The sequence below is a fragment of the Lonchura striata genome, chromosome 5 (genome assembly GCF_046129695.1).
Source record: "Lonchura striata isolate bLonStr1 chromosome 5, bLonStr1.mat, whole genome shotgun sequence".
Lineage (NCBI taxonomy): Eukaryota > Metazoa > Chordata > Aves > Passeriformes > Estrildidae > Lonchura > Lonchura striata.
In genome coordinates, this window is record NC_134607.1 from 55,811,921 (window position 1) to 55,826,803 (window position 14,883).

The 14,883-nt window shown below is 36.1% G+C and overlaps 1 protein-coding gene across 8 annotated transcripts in view; it reads right to left on the bottom strand.

Annotated features, from left to right (window-relative positions):
• ANKS1B (ankyrin repeat and sterile alpha motif domain containing 1B) overlaps positions 1-14,883 on the bottom strand; it is a 397,248-nt gene that overhangs the window by 303,777 nt on the left and 78,588 nt on the right. The window lies entirely within an intron of this gene.

Consider the following 14,883-nt stretch of genomic DNA (forward strand, 5'->3'; position numbering starts at 1 on the left):
CATCTTCAGCAAATGATTAAAGGTACAAAATAACAGGACATTTACCATTTGCTATTGCATCATAACTCTGGAGACAGAAACATTAACTTATTATTTATCTTTGTAAGAAAACAATATTTTTAAATGGAGCAGCAAAGATGAAATCCAGAAGGCAATACTGTTCTGCTTACGGGAGGCAGAAAGCAAACAGACATTTGATAAGCCAAATGCTGTCACTCAGTTTGAAATAATGAAGTAAGGAGGAAGTTTCTTCTGTAGAAACAATTTGTCAAACACGTATTTTCTATCATCCTAACAGAGATGTGCTCCTAACTCTCCTTGGCCCAAAGGACACGTACCTTACAGTGTGAAATAAAAGCAAAAAATTACAAGTCCGTTACCTAGTATTCTATTTTGACATTATTATTACTAAGAACTAATAGAACAAGAAACTGTTCCTGAATATCTTCTATAAATTTGGATAAGCAGGTCTATCTCTGCCATGGCTGTCACCAGCAGCTGCAGCAGTCAAGCCAGGGACAGAAGAGCTGGGACAGCGTTCTGTGCTCTCAGTGCTCCCCCTGCTGCTGCCCAAGCTGCTCTCAGGCGAAAATGCCCAAGGTATGCAGAAAAAAAAGAGCATTAGGACATGATGTATAACACAATCAGTTATTATTTTTCTACAGCAGCATCCCTCCATTAAGCATATATGCCCTTCTGAGATTCAGGAAGAATCCTGAAAAGGAGGAGCCTCAATTATGACATACATCCCATGTGTCACAGACAGTGAAAGATTTTGGAAACCTAGGCATAACTTTCCCACATCCCCCAATGCTTTCTCCTTACCAGTGTTTTTCTGTTTCCCATACTCATTATCTTGTCTTTCACCTTACCCTGCACCTCTGATGCCATTCTTTCACAAACATATTCCAAGTTTGCATCTCTTTCATTTGCTCCGAGTCTGGGTAGAGTTTGACTGCACCTCCTGTATTCCACAAGAAGTATCAGGAAGACAAAGACAGTCTTGTACTTAAAGCAGCAGAACGATGGAGAAGAGTACTCTGTACCTGCCTCTGCCTCAATCCTTGTGGGATGCTAGATATGTTATTTCAACATCTCCAAGATGGTCACTAAGTTTGTGTTCCTGATCTGCTGGCTATGCTGAAACTGAAGGCGATTTTGCACAAATGCTGGGTTACATCAGGAATCATCTTGGGAGACTCTGACTATTCTCAGTAGTATATGAGCCTAAGTACCTTGCAAATCCCAGCTCTAGCAGTCCCATACACAGAATTACACCACTGCACATCAGCCCAGCTGCATGTGATATTTTCTGACTGGGGCTCCAAAAGAAAACACCACATCTGAAGCGATTATAAACTTGGAACTCAAGATCACAGTGATACCTGATTCTGAGGAGAAATTCCTGACACTTGACTAGAGTAAACTGAAATTACCACATGTAACAAACACAAACTGTATTAACTTTAAACATATGTGATTAATTCACATACATGAGGAAAACATGGTAGCTGCTGCCCCTCAGTAAGCAAGTGCTATTGACACCTATCATGATGAGCACCCCAAAATTAATCACACTGTCTCCAGAGCAGGATCTGACACTATACAGGAAATACATCCTGGAACCAAATGGCAAGTACAATGCATACTGAATAAGGTGAAATTTTTAAGTAAAAACGAGATTATAAAATGAGTACAATCTGGACACATTTTGAAAGTAGAGCAATACATTTTAAAATCTTAATTTATCCTTACATGTAGCATAAATAATCAATATTAAGATGCACTGAATCTTTGCACTACTCTCATAGAAGGATGCAACCATCCATAAACAAAAGTTTTAGGATTTAAAAGCCTAATAGGTGATCTGTTCTCTCAAGTGATCAGTTACAGGACCCGAAAAAATGGCCTGAACTTGTGTCAGGGAAGGTTTAGGTTGGATATCAGGAAAAGGTTTTTCACCCAGAGGGTGTTTGGGCACTGAACAGGCTCCCCAGGACAGGTCACAGCACCAGCCTGACAGAGCTCAAGAAGCATTTGGACAACACTCTCCAGCACAGCATGTGAGTCTTGGGGATTGCTCTGCGCAGGGCCAGGAATTGTACTTGATGATATTTGTGGGCCCCTTCTGACTCTGCTTACTCTGTGATTTAAGAGTTATTTTTTTTATCTATGGATTAAGCTACTTCTCTATAATGTATCAAAACATAGGCACTTCCATAACTTACTCCACTCTAATATATTTGTTTGGAACAGGATTGAACTGCAACATTAATTTCTCTTTCTTAACATTAACTAAAATGAAGTGAACCTGTGTTTTAAATACTTGTCTAACTTTGAACACATACCTAATACTAATAAATCAGACTATTTACACATTTAATTTAAAATGTTTAATATCAAAGCACTTCAAGTGCTTTACTTTACCCTGAAAAAGAACTTAGCACATGAACATGATGCCCCAAAATATAATTCACCCAGGAAGTCATACAGACTGCAAGGACATTCTGTTACAGAGGAATGCCTTTCCATCACACAGACATGGTAGACTTGACCTATGTTGGTATGTAGGAAGGGCATACACAAATATGGGGTGTGCAAAAAGGGAAGGAATTTGGTACCTTTTTTTTTTTGAGTCTTGAAATTTAACCACAGGAGCAGTTGCAATTAAGTTAATGGAATTTCTCATGTTAATGACAGACTTTTGCGTTTCCCTGCATCAATATGCACATGACTCACTCCAAAATGTGACTCACTGAAAAACTCATGTACCAGATGAAAAAGAAGAAACCAATAATGAAGGGCTTAGGAGCCCACAGAAAAGCAAAATCAAGTGTTAATAATTTAAAAAATATTAAATAGAATTAAAGGCTACAGAGTATTTGCCCTTGCATAAAGGAAAAAAATCATAATTCAAAGTTATGTCAACAACTTTTGGCTTTAAATGCCTCTGAGAAAATACTGCTTGGAAAATAGCTACAGAGGCATCTCTGTATTTAACAGCCCTATACCATCTGAATGTTATCATATAACATTTGAAAATCTCAGTGCTATGTAATTGCCATGAAAATCAGTTGTAGAGCATGCATTTTTCCTTTTTTAAAATTGTAAAATAGAGGGTGGATAAGTGGGTGGCAGTATGATGAAACTTATAGAAAAAACATTATTCGTCATGAAATACAGCAGAAGGAAGAGAAATTAAAATAGGGGAAATATCAGGTGGCAAGAGAGTAGGCAGAAGTCACCACTTCATTACTCCTCCAGTGCACAGTTTTTTATTTAGCACACATATTCTCAGTAGAAATATGTCAATGAAAATGCAGTTATTATTCCATTAAGCCACTGTTGCCTTAATAAAGAGCATAAAAGAAAATCATACCTGAAAGACAAAGCCAATCTAAGAATTATATGCAGTACTGAGCTACTCATCTGAAGGTAAATGCTGGTTAAGAGTGGATAATCAAAAGAGCTTTGAAGAACATTTTTGCTAGATGATTTACAGATCCAGCAGGAAGAAATTACTAGTGGTTTGCCATATTGGCAGCCAAGTGCTAAACATAATGTAAACACAACACAGTAGAAGAGTTGACAGGTGAAATGTCTTGAAAGGCTATAGAAGTTGAAGGCCTAAGTGAAAAACATCAGCCAAAGAATAATCTTTGTTCTCAGAAGCACAAGCAATGGCTCAGACTCCTCCAGAGGTGTTGAAAAGGATCACACACACACACACCCCATCAGAGAAGCAGAATACTATCAAGTGGAGAATAGCTCTCAATGCAGCCTGATTTACACAGCACGTGGAAGCAGCATTCAAAATCATCTTCACTAGGAAGGCAAAGTCTTTGCTATGGCCAGTAGGAAAATCTGCCAGTGTGAAGTTCACATAGTGCAAGTTGCTGCTTTTTCCTGTCTTATAACATTAAACCAGTGATGTCACTGCAGTCATCTCAATAACCACTACTGCCAGAAGATGTAGGACAGGATGTGCTTTTTCTATGCCAGCTCATTGGTACTGTTTCCTTTTGCCTGTGGTAGATTCAACATCGCACATTCAGAGCCACCACAATACAAGTACATCTTTATGTTCTTTACTGGACACATTCCTAACTATGTGAAGGCTAAATATTTAAATCCTTTCTCCAGCCATTCATAATATAATGCCTTAAAGCTCCTATAGAAGACAGATAAACAAATCAGTCAGTAACCTGCTTTTATCTATACCTCCTATGAAGCACTGTATTTCTTAGAAGGTATCAGTGACTAAATAAGTGATTGTGAGCTGTTAAAATTACTTAGAATTCTTAAAGGAAACATCACTGACAGAGACAAAGGCAAGGTAATAAATATTCCAATACCCATAAATAATCAACTATTAACAACTGAAAGACCAGCATAACAATTAAAAAAGTAATTATATTTTAATATTATTTTTTCTAAGTTTGACAAACACTATTGAGGCTGCTTCCTCACTGATTGTGAACAGCCCATATTTCAGAGATATTAGGCAGAGCACCAATACCAACAAAAATAATAGTGGTACTACTAATGCAAATAGCTTAATCTCAAATAATTACTGAAGCAAATAAAACGGAAGAACCTCATCTGAGATTTTCCCTCATGACACAAAACTGAAACTTATGGCAAGTTTAGGAAGGATAGATGCCAACAGAGAAGAAATGAAAATAGATACTCAAAAATTGTGTAAGTCATTCAGCCTACACATTTCTCTGGAAAAAAATAAAGAAACTGGTGTAAAGATCAACACATGCATCATGTGACACAACACATCAAGTAAATCTGGTCTCTGATTCTAATCTCAGTTTAAAAATTTATACCACTGAACTGAGGCAAGGGTTCCAGTTATATTAAAGTCCCAGAAAAGCTAAGGGGTGCATTTCTAGTACACTCTTGATGTCCATGGGCAAACTTTTCTAATGCATAGTAATTATCAGGCACTTTAACTGAATCCCTTGAGGTATTATATTTTATAGAGGTATTGGAATCTGGTCCAGCATATTTTTCTATTAATTTTCTACTTGCTAAGCTTATTAACAAGGGCAGGAAAAATTTGCCAACAGAATACAATGAAACTCTTTGTTATGACTGGTCAACTTTCAAGACTTAAGGACAGAAATAATTTATTTTATACACCTATTATAAAACAAATTTGCTTCTTGCCTTTAGGATAGAATAAAAATGAAATTAAACAAGTAGTCCAAACAAATTGTCTAATGCTCTAATTTCAGCTACTAAACAATTTTTAAAGAGAGCATTATTTTTTATTAGCTTGTCATGGGTGATCATTTTGCCCGGTGAAACATGGCACACTATTTACCGTTAGCATTATTTGTATACATCTTACTAAGAAGCAAAGAAAGGAAAGCAAGACTGTGGCTAAGTACCTACTTAGCCTACTTCAAAAGAATAATTTAATAAAATAGAGTGAAACCACACATTTAATCCCCACCCCTTACTGGATGCTGTAGGAGTTCACATTGCTCTGATGGATTAGCAGGCTCCATCTCCTGGTTGTAACATTGGGATAAAATTATGCTGTTCCACTCACTACAGAAAACAGAGACATACCCATATGGTTCTTTTCTCATGCATTTTGTGTCAGATGGTGATCATCAGGTTTCACTGCAAGTTCCAAGCTTAATGATTTAATTCTAACACTAATGGAATAGACATGAAATCAGTGTTGAGTTATGTACAAAAACATTTGTTTTTTCCCCCTCTACTGTTTTTAACTTGCTGTGTAGGTATAGCACTCATTTATTCTGATGCCACTATGTATTATAATGAACAATCAAATCTGCATTGTTACCTACAGACAACAGTGCTAAGAGCACTAAAATATTACATAAATTCCCATCTCTTAAAATGCAGAAACATAAAAAGCTAAAATGTTCCAGAACAATGTGTTTTTTGTTTAGATTGCAGAATAGGTTCTCCTTCTTTCCTTATTAACTCAGTTATCTTTTCCCTTGCATAAATATCTACACACGACTGTGAAAAACACATCTGCTACATATCTAAGCTCAGTCTTCTTATATGTTACTCATATGTTTACTTACCTATATGTTACTAACAAAAGCAGCTTTTCCAGAGAGCAAAAACTATGTTTTCAGGTATTAAAATCCAATTGTACCTACATGTCAGCAAAGTCTTTTGTATTCCTTCCAGACCTCATACATTGTTCCATACTCTATTGCTCAAATGTGACAAACCAATACACCTTTGGAGTATCAGCATTCCTACTGGTGATGCTCTAAATCACCAGAAATCACAGAAAATGTACTTTGAGAAAACCAAGGAAAATTAAAAGAACTTTTTGTTCTCTTGTGAAGGAGAATCTGAAAACATGATTTTGACTGGAACACCAGACAACAGTCTGAAGAGAGAAGAAACCCAAGGGAAATAGAGGGTAGGAGTCCATGACAGATTTTTTTTGACAGATTTCTAAGGAAGGTCAGTGCTTGAGGGAAGCACTTCTGGTTACCAGTAACTGTTCCTGATGATTTGGTATTATAATATCACAAAGAGAGAGTTGCTGTTAACATTAAAAAAGTCCCCTGTCTGGCTGGAAATCTCACGTTATTATCTTCTCATTCTGTTCTCCAGAAGTGACTGAAACTCTCTTGGAAGGTCCCAAATGAACCTGGAGACTGGAGCTTCAGAATGGGCATCTTGTTGTACACTAGTGAATACCACCAGGATGACAGACCCTGAGGGTATTGAAAGAAAAGGAAGAGAAGGAGTTCTGCTGTGCAGCACTGGCAACGGTTCCACAATGGCACAGTCACCTCTGGGATGTTAAAAAAAAAAAATGAAACACAGATGAGAGAGAAGATTCTCTAAAGCATTGAGTAACATATTAAAAAAAAAAGGTATTTAATGCAAACAAATCCATTTCATATTGGGAAGATGATTTCAGGATCAGTTCTGACAGAGTCCTCAGATCCTGGCTAATCCTGCTGAGATTAGTAGATATCTTTGGTGCTCAACTAAGTATAATGAAACAGACATGACTCTTCAAAATTACATATGTGCTCAGTATTGAACTAAAATTGTCCTTGTAAAAAAAAAAATCTACTGCAGTCAATTTAATAAAAACTAGCTATCAAACAGAATATTTGAGTAGACAAAATTTTACTAATCATTGCCACAGCACCCCAAATTTACACACCGCTTTATAACCATACAGACAAACAAGCTCTTTGATCTGAAAAGCTTGTATTATAACTACTTTATATGGAAAAAATTCTAAACCCATATCCAAGATCCTTATATAACAAATTCAGCTGAGATGAAAGGGTCCACAGCAGGGCAAGTGAAAGTGCTTGGCAGCATGGAAATACAAAATAAACTTGAAAATGCTAAGATTACTTAGTCAGGAAAAAGAAATCTTTAAGAAATAACAAGCCTGAAATATTGCAAATTATGGAGGGTGTGCATAAAGCATTTGTTCTTTTCTACTCTATCAGATTTTACCATATAGGGATAAATGGAAGCATATACTCAACCAACAAGAAAACGCCTATGTCTAGAGCACACATTCTGAAAAATAGCAATACAGGGATTTACATGGTGGTAAACAAAGTGACAGACTGGAGCAAAAGGATTAGATACCTTCAGGCTTCACCACTGCAAGTTAAACACATAACAGCATTCAGAGAGATGCATTTGTCTGTAAGCTATTTTCCTGCTAGTACCTGATAGTCAAGGAATTTGCCACACACACATAATTGCACAGACTGCTTAAATATTCCAGAAAATCATTCTAGTGGAAAAAAGAGTAGGTACTTTTTAATGCAAATTAAATTGACTGCTGGTTTGGCCAGCACGTTCCCCTAGTTATACTAAACTCCATGTAGTTTAAATCATACTAAATGTTGTCATGTTTTGAGATTTTATATTCTTAAACAAGCACTAGCTTTCTCACAGGGTAGGTCTGTGCAGCTCACTAGAGGATTGGCTAGCAATCCTTCTACCCAAAATCACAGCAGCAGGGAGCTGCAGGCTAATTTAGTCGGCTGTGAAGCACGATACCAGGCAAATTATTCTGCACAGAGTTCCACATAGCTGCTATTACGGACCCCTCTAACATAAATTTTCACAGTACTGTGCTGAAACAGAGCCTAACCTACAGGTACAGAATATAATCTCTTTTAATAGCTACAAAACACAGGTGAGGAAAGGATACATTCAGAACATCTGAACCCCCATTCACTAGGAGAGGGCAAAAATTTCTATCCAGTTGGTTTCCCTCGGCTTCTCTGTAATCACCAGCTCAAGTTTAAACAGAACTTAGAAATCATTTTGTAAAGCAGTTTATGGAAAGTATGTAATTCCACATTGACCAAGAGGATGTTTGGTACTGGATGTCCCATTATAAATATCTACTGAAAAAAATTAGCAGCAGCAACAGTTCTCAGTGGGAAATACTACATTGTGCACTAGAAATTGGTAGTAGCAGATGGTTTTTAGTTGGGCGGTAGCTTTTAAAATAAATTTTGAAAGTTATATAATCTTCAGAGTGTGGGTAAACCATTTCAACAAGGGAATTTCAAAAAGTTATGTTTACATATCCTGGGAGAGATGGCCTTAATACTGTTATTTCCCACAGAAATAAGAGTCCATATATGCTTGCAAAATAGGATTCATAACTGAACTGGGTGAAAGAGCAACATAATGCAAAATTCTTGCAACATCAGAATTTAGCAATACTTAAATTATCTAACACTATAATAAAAAAGGAATTCAGTAAAGCAACAATCTTCCAAACACTGTCTCTCAATACAATTCTCTTCCTTTTTTTAATAGATCATAAATACCTGCAAAACACATTGAAGTTTTATTATCAAATTCACTAAATGTTATTATATTAAATAATTTTAAATGTACCTGTTTCTGTCCTTGAAGCCCTATAAAATCAGGCCTGATTATCTTACTATTCCCTAATGAATAAGAAACCAAAATATTTTGGAAGGCGTTTTTACTGTATCATCATTAGTAAGCCATTTTACACCTGGCTTGTTCATCATTTTTCTGTGAAATTGTGTATCCCTCTCTCAATAATGCATGAATGCAAACGTGCGGTGTTTTTAAAGGCTCAAGACAGCAATTATTTTACTCAAGCATGTTTGGTCACTCTGAGCTATTTTATTTCAATCCAGCCATTATTTATGTAAATGTTATATTAAAAGTAAAACCAAAACAGTATTCTTGAATAATGCTACTAAATAGTTTACTTCAATATTCTTCAACAAGTTCTAGCAATTATTTTGTGAAATGATTTTTTTAAATTGTCTTTTATAAAAAAATAATTGTTCTTTTCCTTATAGAAAAGAAAATTAATTAGAATAATTGACTTGTGCAAAAACAAGCATAAATTTTATCTACCCTCATATATTCTTTTAGTCAACTTCTTTCAAAACCACATAATCCTATGCTTTTGAATCTCTCCTTAGATATAAACCAGACACGATTATAGTTTTATTGCTGTTATATAGCCGCATCTTCTTGATATTCTGACATAAGAGTAAAAAATGTATCTCTGAATATGCACCATCACTGTTATCAGCAATGTTATTATATTTTTACGTATATTTTTTTCCACTCTCTCAACATGCACAAGTATCAACTTCTCATTCTGGATGACAGAATTAAGCAGAAACTGACATCTATATGCCTGTGATGAAATCCAAATCTTTACCCTGAGACTACACAGAACCTTTCCTCATGTTTCTATTTAAATTACTGCTGCCAGCCTTTATTATCAATTATATAACCACATTAAATTTAAATAGATATGCTGCTGTCACTTCTGTGAAATCCCTGTCTAGTGCAGTTACTACACAGTTTTACTATCTTCAGTTAAAAAAAAATAAATTAGGGGCATCTTAAGTTTCTCAGTATTTATGCCATGTAATTAAGCAAAATCCTTTAACATATACTCAGCCTTTAAGAACACAAAATTCTCAAGAGCTGTTTCTTTAATCTAAACTCGTGTCACAAATCCAAAGACAGTAAGATATTCCATTTGCATTTGAAAAGCAATAACACCATTTTTTTATTATGCTTCTGAACACAGAATAAATGTAAAAGCAAACACTGCAAGCAGCCACCTACTACACAAGATTAAAGAGACTGTTCTGCAGAATATACTTCAATTTGGAGTCTCAGTTCTATTGAAGTGGTACATTTTAAAATTAGTTTTAGTAAAAAAAAACCTCAGGAGTTCTCAAAAAATATAGAATATAGTTTCTACATTAAAAGAAAGCCACACTTTTCAAAATAAGGACAGAAATAACCTTTTGAATACAGAGTAAGATGAAGCCTTTTTAAGAGACAATTTCAGGAAAATATTTTTCAAATAAAACATCAAGTTTATGAAAGAAAGTCTGATATTTATTGTATCCAATATGTACGTCTAGCAAATGTATATACACACACACACAAGTGGAAAAGTTCTTAATTCCTACTTTTTGTTTTGTAGTCACAGGTTATCCAAAGCAAGTAAAAAGTAAAATATTCTTTGATATCCATAGGCATTTCTTACATGTACAAAAAGCCCATATTTTCATTTTCTGATATTATATTTTTAAAGAACACAATGTGCAAATACATTGCAATACAGATGGTGTGTTTCTGGGTTTAATAATACAGTTAGAATTATTTGTCCTGACATGAATACAGACACAGGAATCTCACACCTGACAGGAAACTGGTAATGATCTTAGAATGCCACAAGCAGAGGACTCTAAAGCAATTTTCTTGCTGGAGCTCAGGATTCTCACAATACACATTTTGACAGTCTTCTGTTCATTTTCCTGACACATTTAATTTTTCTGGATCCCTGCTTTGTACACTATACCTATTTAAATTTTCTTGCTTGCTGTTCAATTCACACAGATTCTTTGAATGCACACTTGGTGTGTAACCTCATGCCATGATACACATCTAAATTTAGTCCTGATGTTTTAGTCTGTAGCTTAAATGTATGTCATGATGTTTCATAAATTTTTCTCCTAGAGGAATTTAAGGTGTTCATTTAGAAGCAGTTTCGACTATCAACTGTGTTAAAATGCACAATTCTAACACAGTAATGAAAAAAGTTGGAAAACTCTTATATAAGATGGTTGCTTTTGTTCTTGAAATTACTGAACCAGACTGCCATCTATTGGAAAACAAATATTTTTTTTTTTAATTATACTGAAAAAAAAAAAAAAAACCACAAACCTGAAAATGCAATCACACTTAATTCAGCTTGAAAAGGAAACATCTTTGTTAACTGAATTGTGATAAAATCAAGGACTTTCCTATATTTTTTTCCACATCATGTTTTTTTGAAATATGTTTTGAAGCACAGTTTCTTTTCTGACTCACTGAACAATCAAACTCTAGTTTTTTTGGAAAATTTTTATCTAGAGAACATCAAAAAACTGTAGTATGTCAGCACTTAGCAATACACAAGTATAAAGCTTCCCAAGCTTGCCTGTGCAGCACCAGTTAGGGCTTTCCAAGACTGCATACATAGGTCAACTAAAAAGTACATTTGAGTCACAATGATCAAAATGGGAAAAACAAAGACAGAAACTGGAGACACAAATCTATGAATCAATCATCAACCCCACCCAGCATACAAGTCATTAAGAAATACTAGGAATTACAACTAAAAGGATGCATAGTTATAAAAATGCCTTTTGGAGCTCTCCCTCAAGTAGAATTGCAAAACTGTATTCAATCGGGCTTTTAATTTTGTGGAGACAATGAACAGGGGCTCATTGCATGCTATGTTGTAATGTACATATTTTAATGACTGGTAAAGACAGACTAGGAAATATGGCATTAATATTTTGCATGACAGCACAACAAACACAGCCAGAGTGGCAAAAGAAAACCTTTAAATTATGACATTTCCAGTGCAGCTTTGACTTCCTTTAGTTTATCCTTTATAATGCACTCTTCAAATTGAAAGATAACATTACCTTACTCTCATCTGACTTTCTGCTGTTCATCATTCAGTCTTTTCCTCCCTCTTCATTAATTGTTCCCTCCCATTCAGGAAGCTAAGACAATCTCCTCTTCTGTCACAGTTCCCCTTTTAACTTCTGTAAGGGAAGCATCCTGTGGGGACATTTTCACTCATTTCCAGATCAGTTCCTATTCATGTCTACACTATGGGTCTACTGTTACTGTCCATACTTCTATTTACTGCTCCATTGTACTCTCCCTCTCCCAGATGTCATGCCCTCTAGTCCCCGAGATCCTCATCATCAATTTTCCTAGTCACCTCCTCCATGTCCCAAAGAAATGTAAGAGACAAAGCTGATAAGTAATTTGGAACTCGGAAGACTAAACCAAATAGTTTATTTTCTCTTTTTGTTATTTTTTTCCACCTAATCTCAGAGTTGTGCAAACTCTGCTTCCTATTTGACTTGAAAATACTGTAAGCACATAAATCTCTGGGGTTTTAATGCCTTGTCACAAATCACACACTTGGCCAATAGAAACATATAAAGTAATAAAAACATGTATTGTTTTCAATGCAAAATTTGATGAAAAGAAGAAGTTTCTCACTACAAATATTCCAGAACAACTTCTTATGTTGTTGGATGACTACCTGTCTAATAACCCAGCAAATGGAGGAATGGATTCAATTCTGTCCTTGACCTAAAAGACTTCCAACCCACTTCTTTCAAAGAAAGCATAGAAGTCTACAAGTGCTGCATCATGGAGCAACAAACCAAGCAAGATGCCTAAGACCAGAAAAGGAATAGAATGTGCCTGTGAACAAGGCACCCAAAGTCTTGCTCTCCAGATTGCACTGGTATTTTTCCAGTGGCTGTACAATGCAGAAACAATCCTAGAAGGGATCACAGCTTGATGATCCATACTTTATCTGGGTGACTATAAAGCCAGTGTTGAAATTCACCCCAATGCCATGGATAGAATTGGACACTACTTTTCCAGATGAGTCCTTTACTGTCACATTATTATATTAAAAAGCAGGCATTCACACTACCCTTACACTAAACAAAAACTGTGAGCCCCACTGTTTCAAACAACAGGCTGGCAGTTAAAATTTAGGACAGAATTCCAGGCTGTGCATTCTGGGTAGACAGAAACTCTTTTCTGTAGCCCCAAATCAACCATAATCTCATTTATCCACAGCAGTTTTGGCCCTCCTGAAAAGAGACAATTGTTAAAAAAAAATGCTTTTAAATACACTCTGCTTCCTGATGCCTTCTCTTTCCCAAGCCCATGCTATCCTCAGGAGGTGGCTCCTGATGCTTCTTGCTCCAGCTTCCTAAGTTTATGATCCACAAATTACTATTCAAATCAGAAATTCCCCAGTCTCGGCCCCCTGTTTCTCTGAACAATAGCATGATGCAAAAAATTCAGATGTCTCCACACAGCCAACGCCTTTGCAGAATCTCCCTAAGGGTCACAAAGTGGCGTGACTTGGGATTTGGAAATTTCTCAGATTGCTGAACTACATGAAGTTGAAAAGCCTTCAACAGTCATTGTCTCTGGAATCGACATTAGTTCAGGAAATGGCACCACCTAACACATTATCAACAGGGAGCTAACTTCTACACCTCTTCAGAGCTGATGCCAGAGCAGCCAGAAATGAAAGTTAGGAAAAATCTGCTGATGGGAACCTGAAGTAACTGCTCCTTTGTGGAAGCACACCAGGTGTGGTTCCAGCCCTCTGCTGGAGCTGATAACCAAGAAAGGCAACACTCAGTCCAGCAGGCAGAAAAAAGTCTGTGCTCCAGGCAGACTCCACAGGCTGACCTGTGCTGCCCATACTTTCAAAGGGTCTTGGCATGTGCAGTAGAAGCAAATATTAGGTTAATAAATGCAGACAACAGAAAAGAACCCACTTAACCTACTGAGATTCTTACAGAAGCTTCCCACGGAGGAGAAAAGTTAAGTCAGATAAAGCTGCAAGAATGTCTCTTCTTTAATATATATCCAAGGAATCTATTTCTGACTCTCCACTTATATATACATCTTCACTTCTTTCTATTATCTTCACATTCTTATAATAAATATTCATTTAAGTTTCTTCAGTCATCACTGTACTGTCACACATCTTCCTTGACTACACTTGCTGCTCCTGCCCCCAGAGCAGTTTGGCAGTATCCACCTTTGCAATCATTTTCAGAGCTAAACATATCTCTTCACTTTAGTGTTTCTTCCCAATTACTCTCTTGTGGCCCCTTACAGAGCATGTGGATTTTCATATCACCCATGTACTACACAGTGAACCTAAAGGGAAGGCAACATCCACCCAAAATGGAAGCAACTTTCATTTTTTTTTATGCAAGGATGCTAGGTAGCAACTGAACAGACTGAATAACTCTAAAATACATTAAAAATTTAAATGGACGCTTTAGAACAAACAGGAAAATCTCACATCACAACAGAGTCCTCTCCATACAGATCTGTATAGCTGGGTTTGCTGTAGGGGAAAATGTATTCTGCCCTCCATCCTAACTTCATGTTGGGAGTGCACACCCATCATCCTGACTACAGTTTTCTCTAAAAGAAAAGCTGGATGCCCCAGCAGAAAAGTACCATAAAATGCTTCAAACAGTCCCCAGTTTTGAAGATTTGTTTCCACATCTAGTTCAATATAAAATATATGAAATATCTAAAAAATATATTGTCTAATTTACCTTTATATTTCCCTGTCACAGAAATTACAGATTTAGCATCTGAATACTTTCTATTCACATTGTACTTCATTTAGGCCTGAACAGATGGATTTATATGGAATACATTTTCTGCAAAACAGCAGCTGAGAAGATTTAAATAGCAGTTAACACCTAAATTCAGAGAGACACTAGACAAGTGTCTAAAAATGAT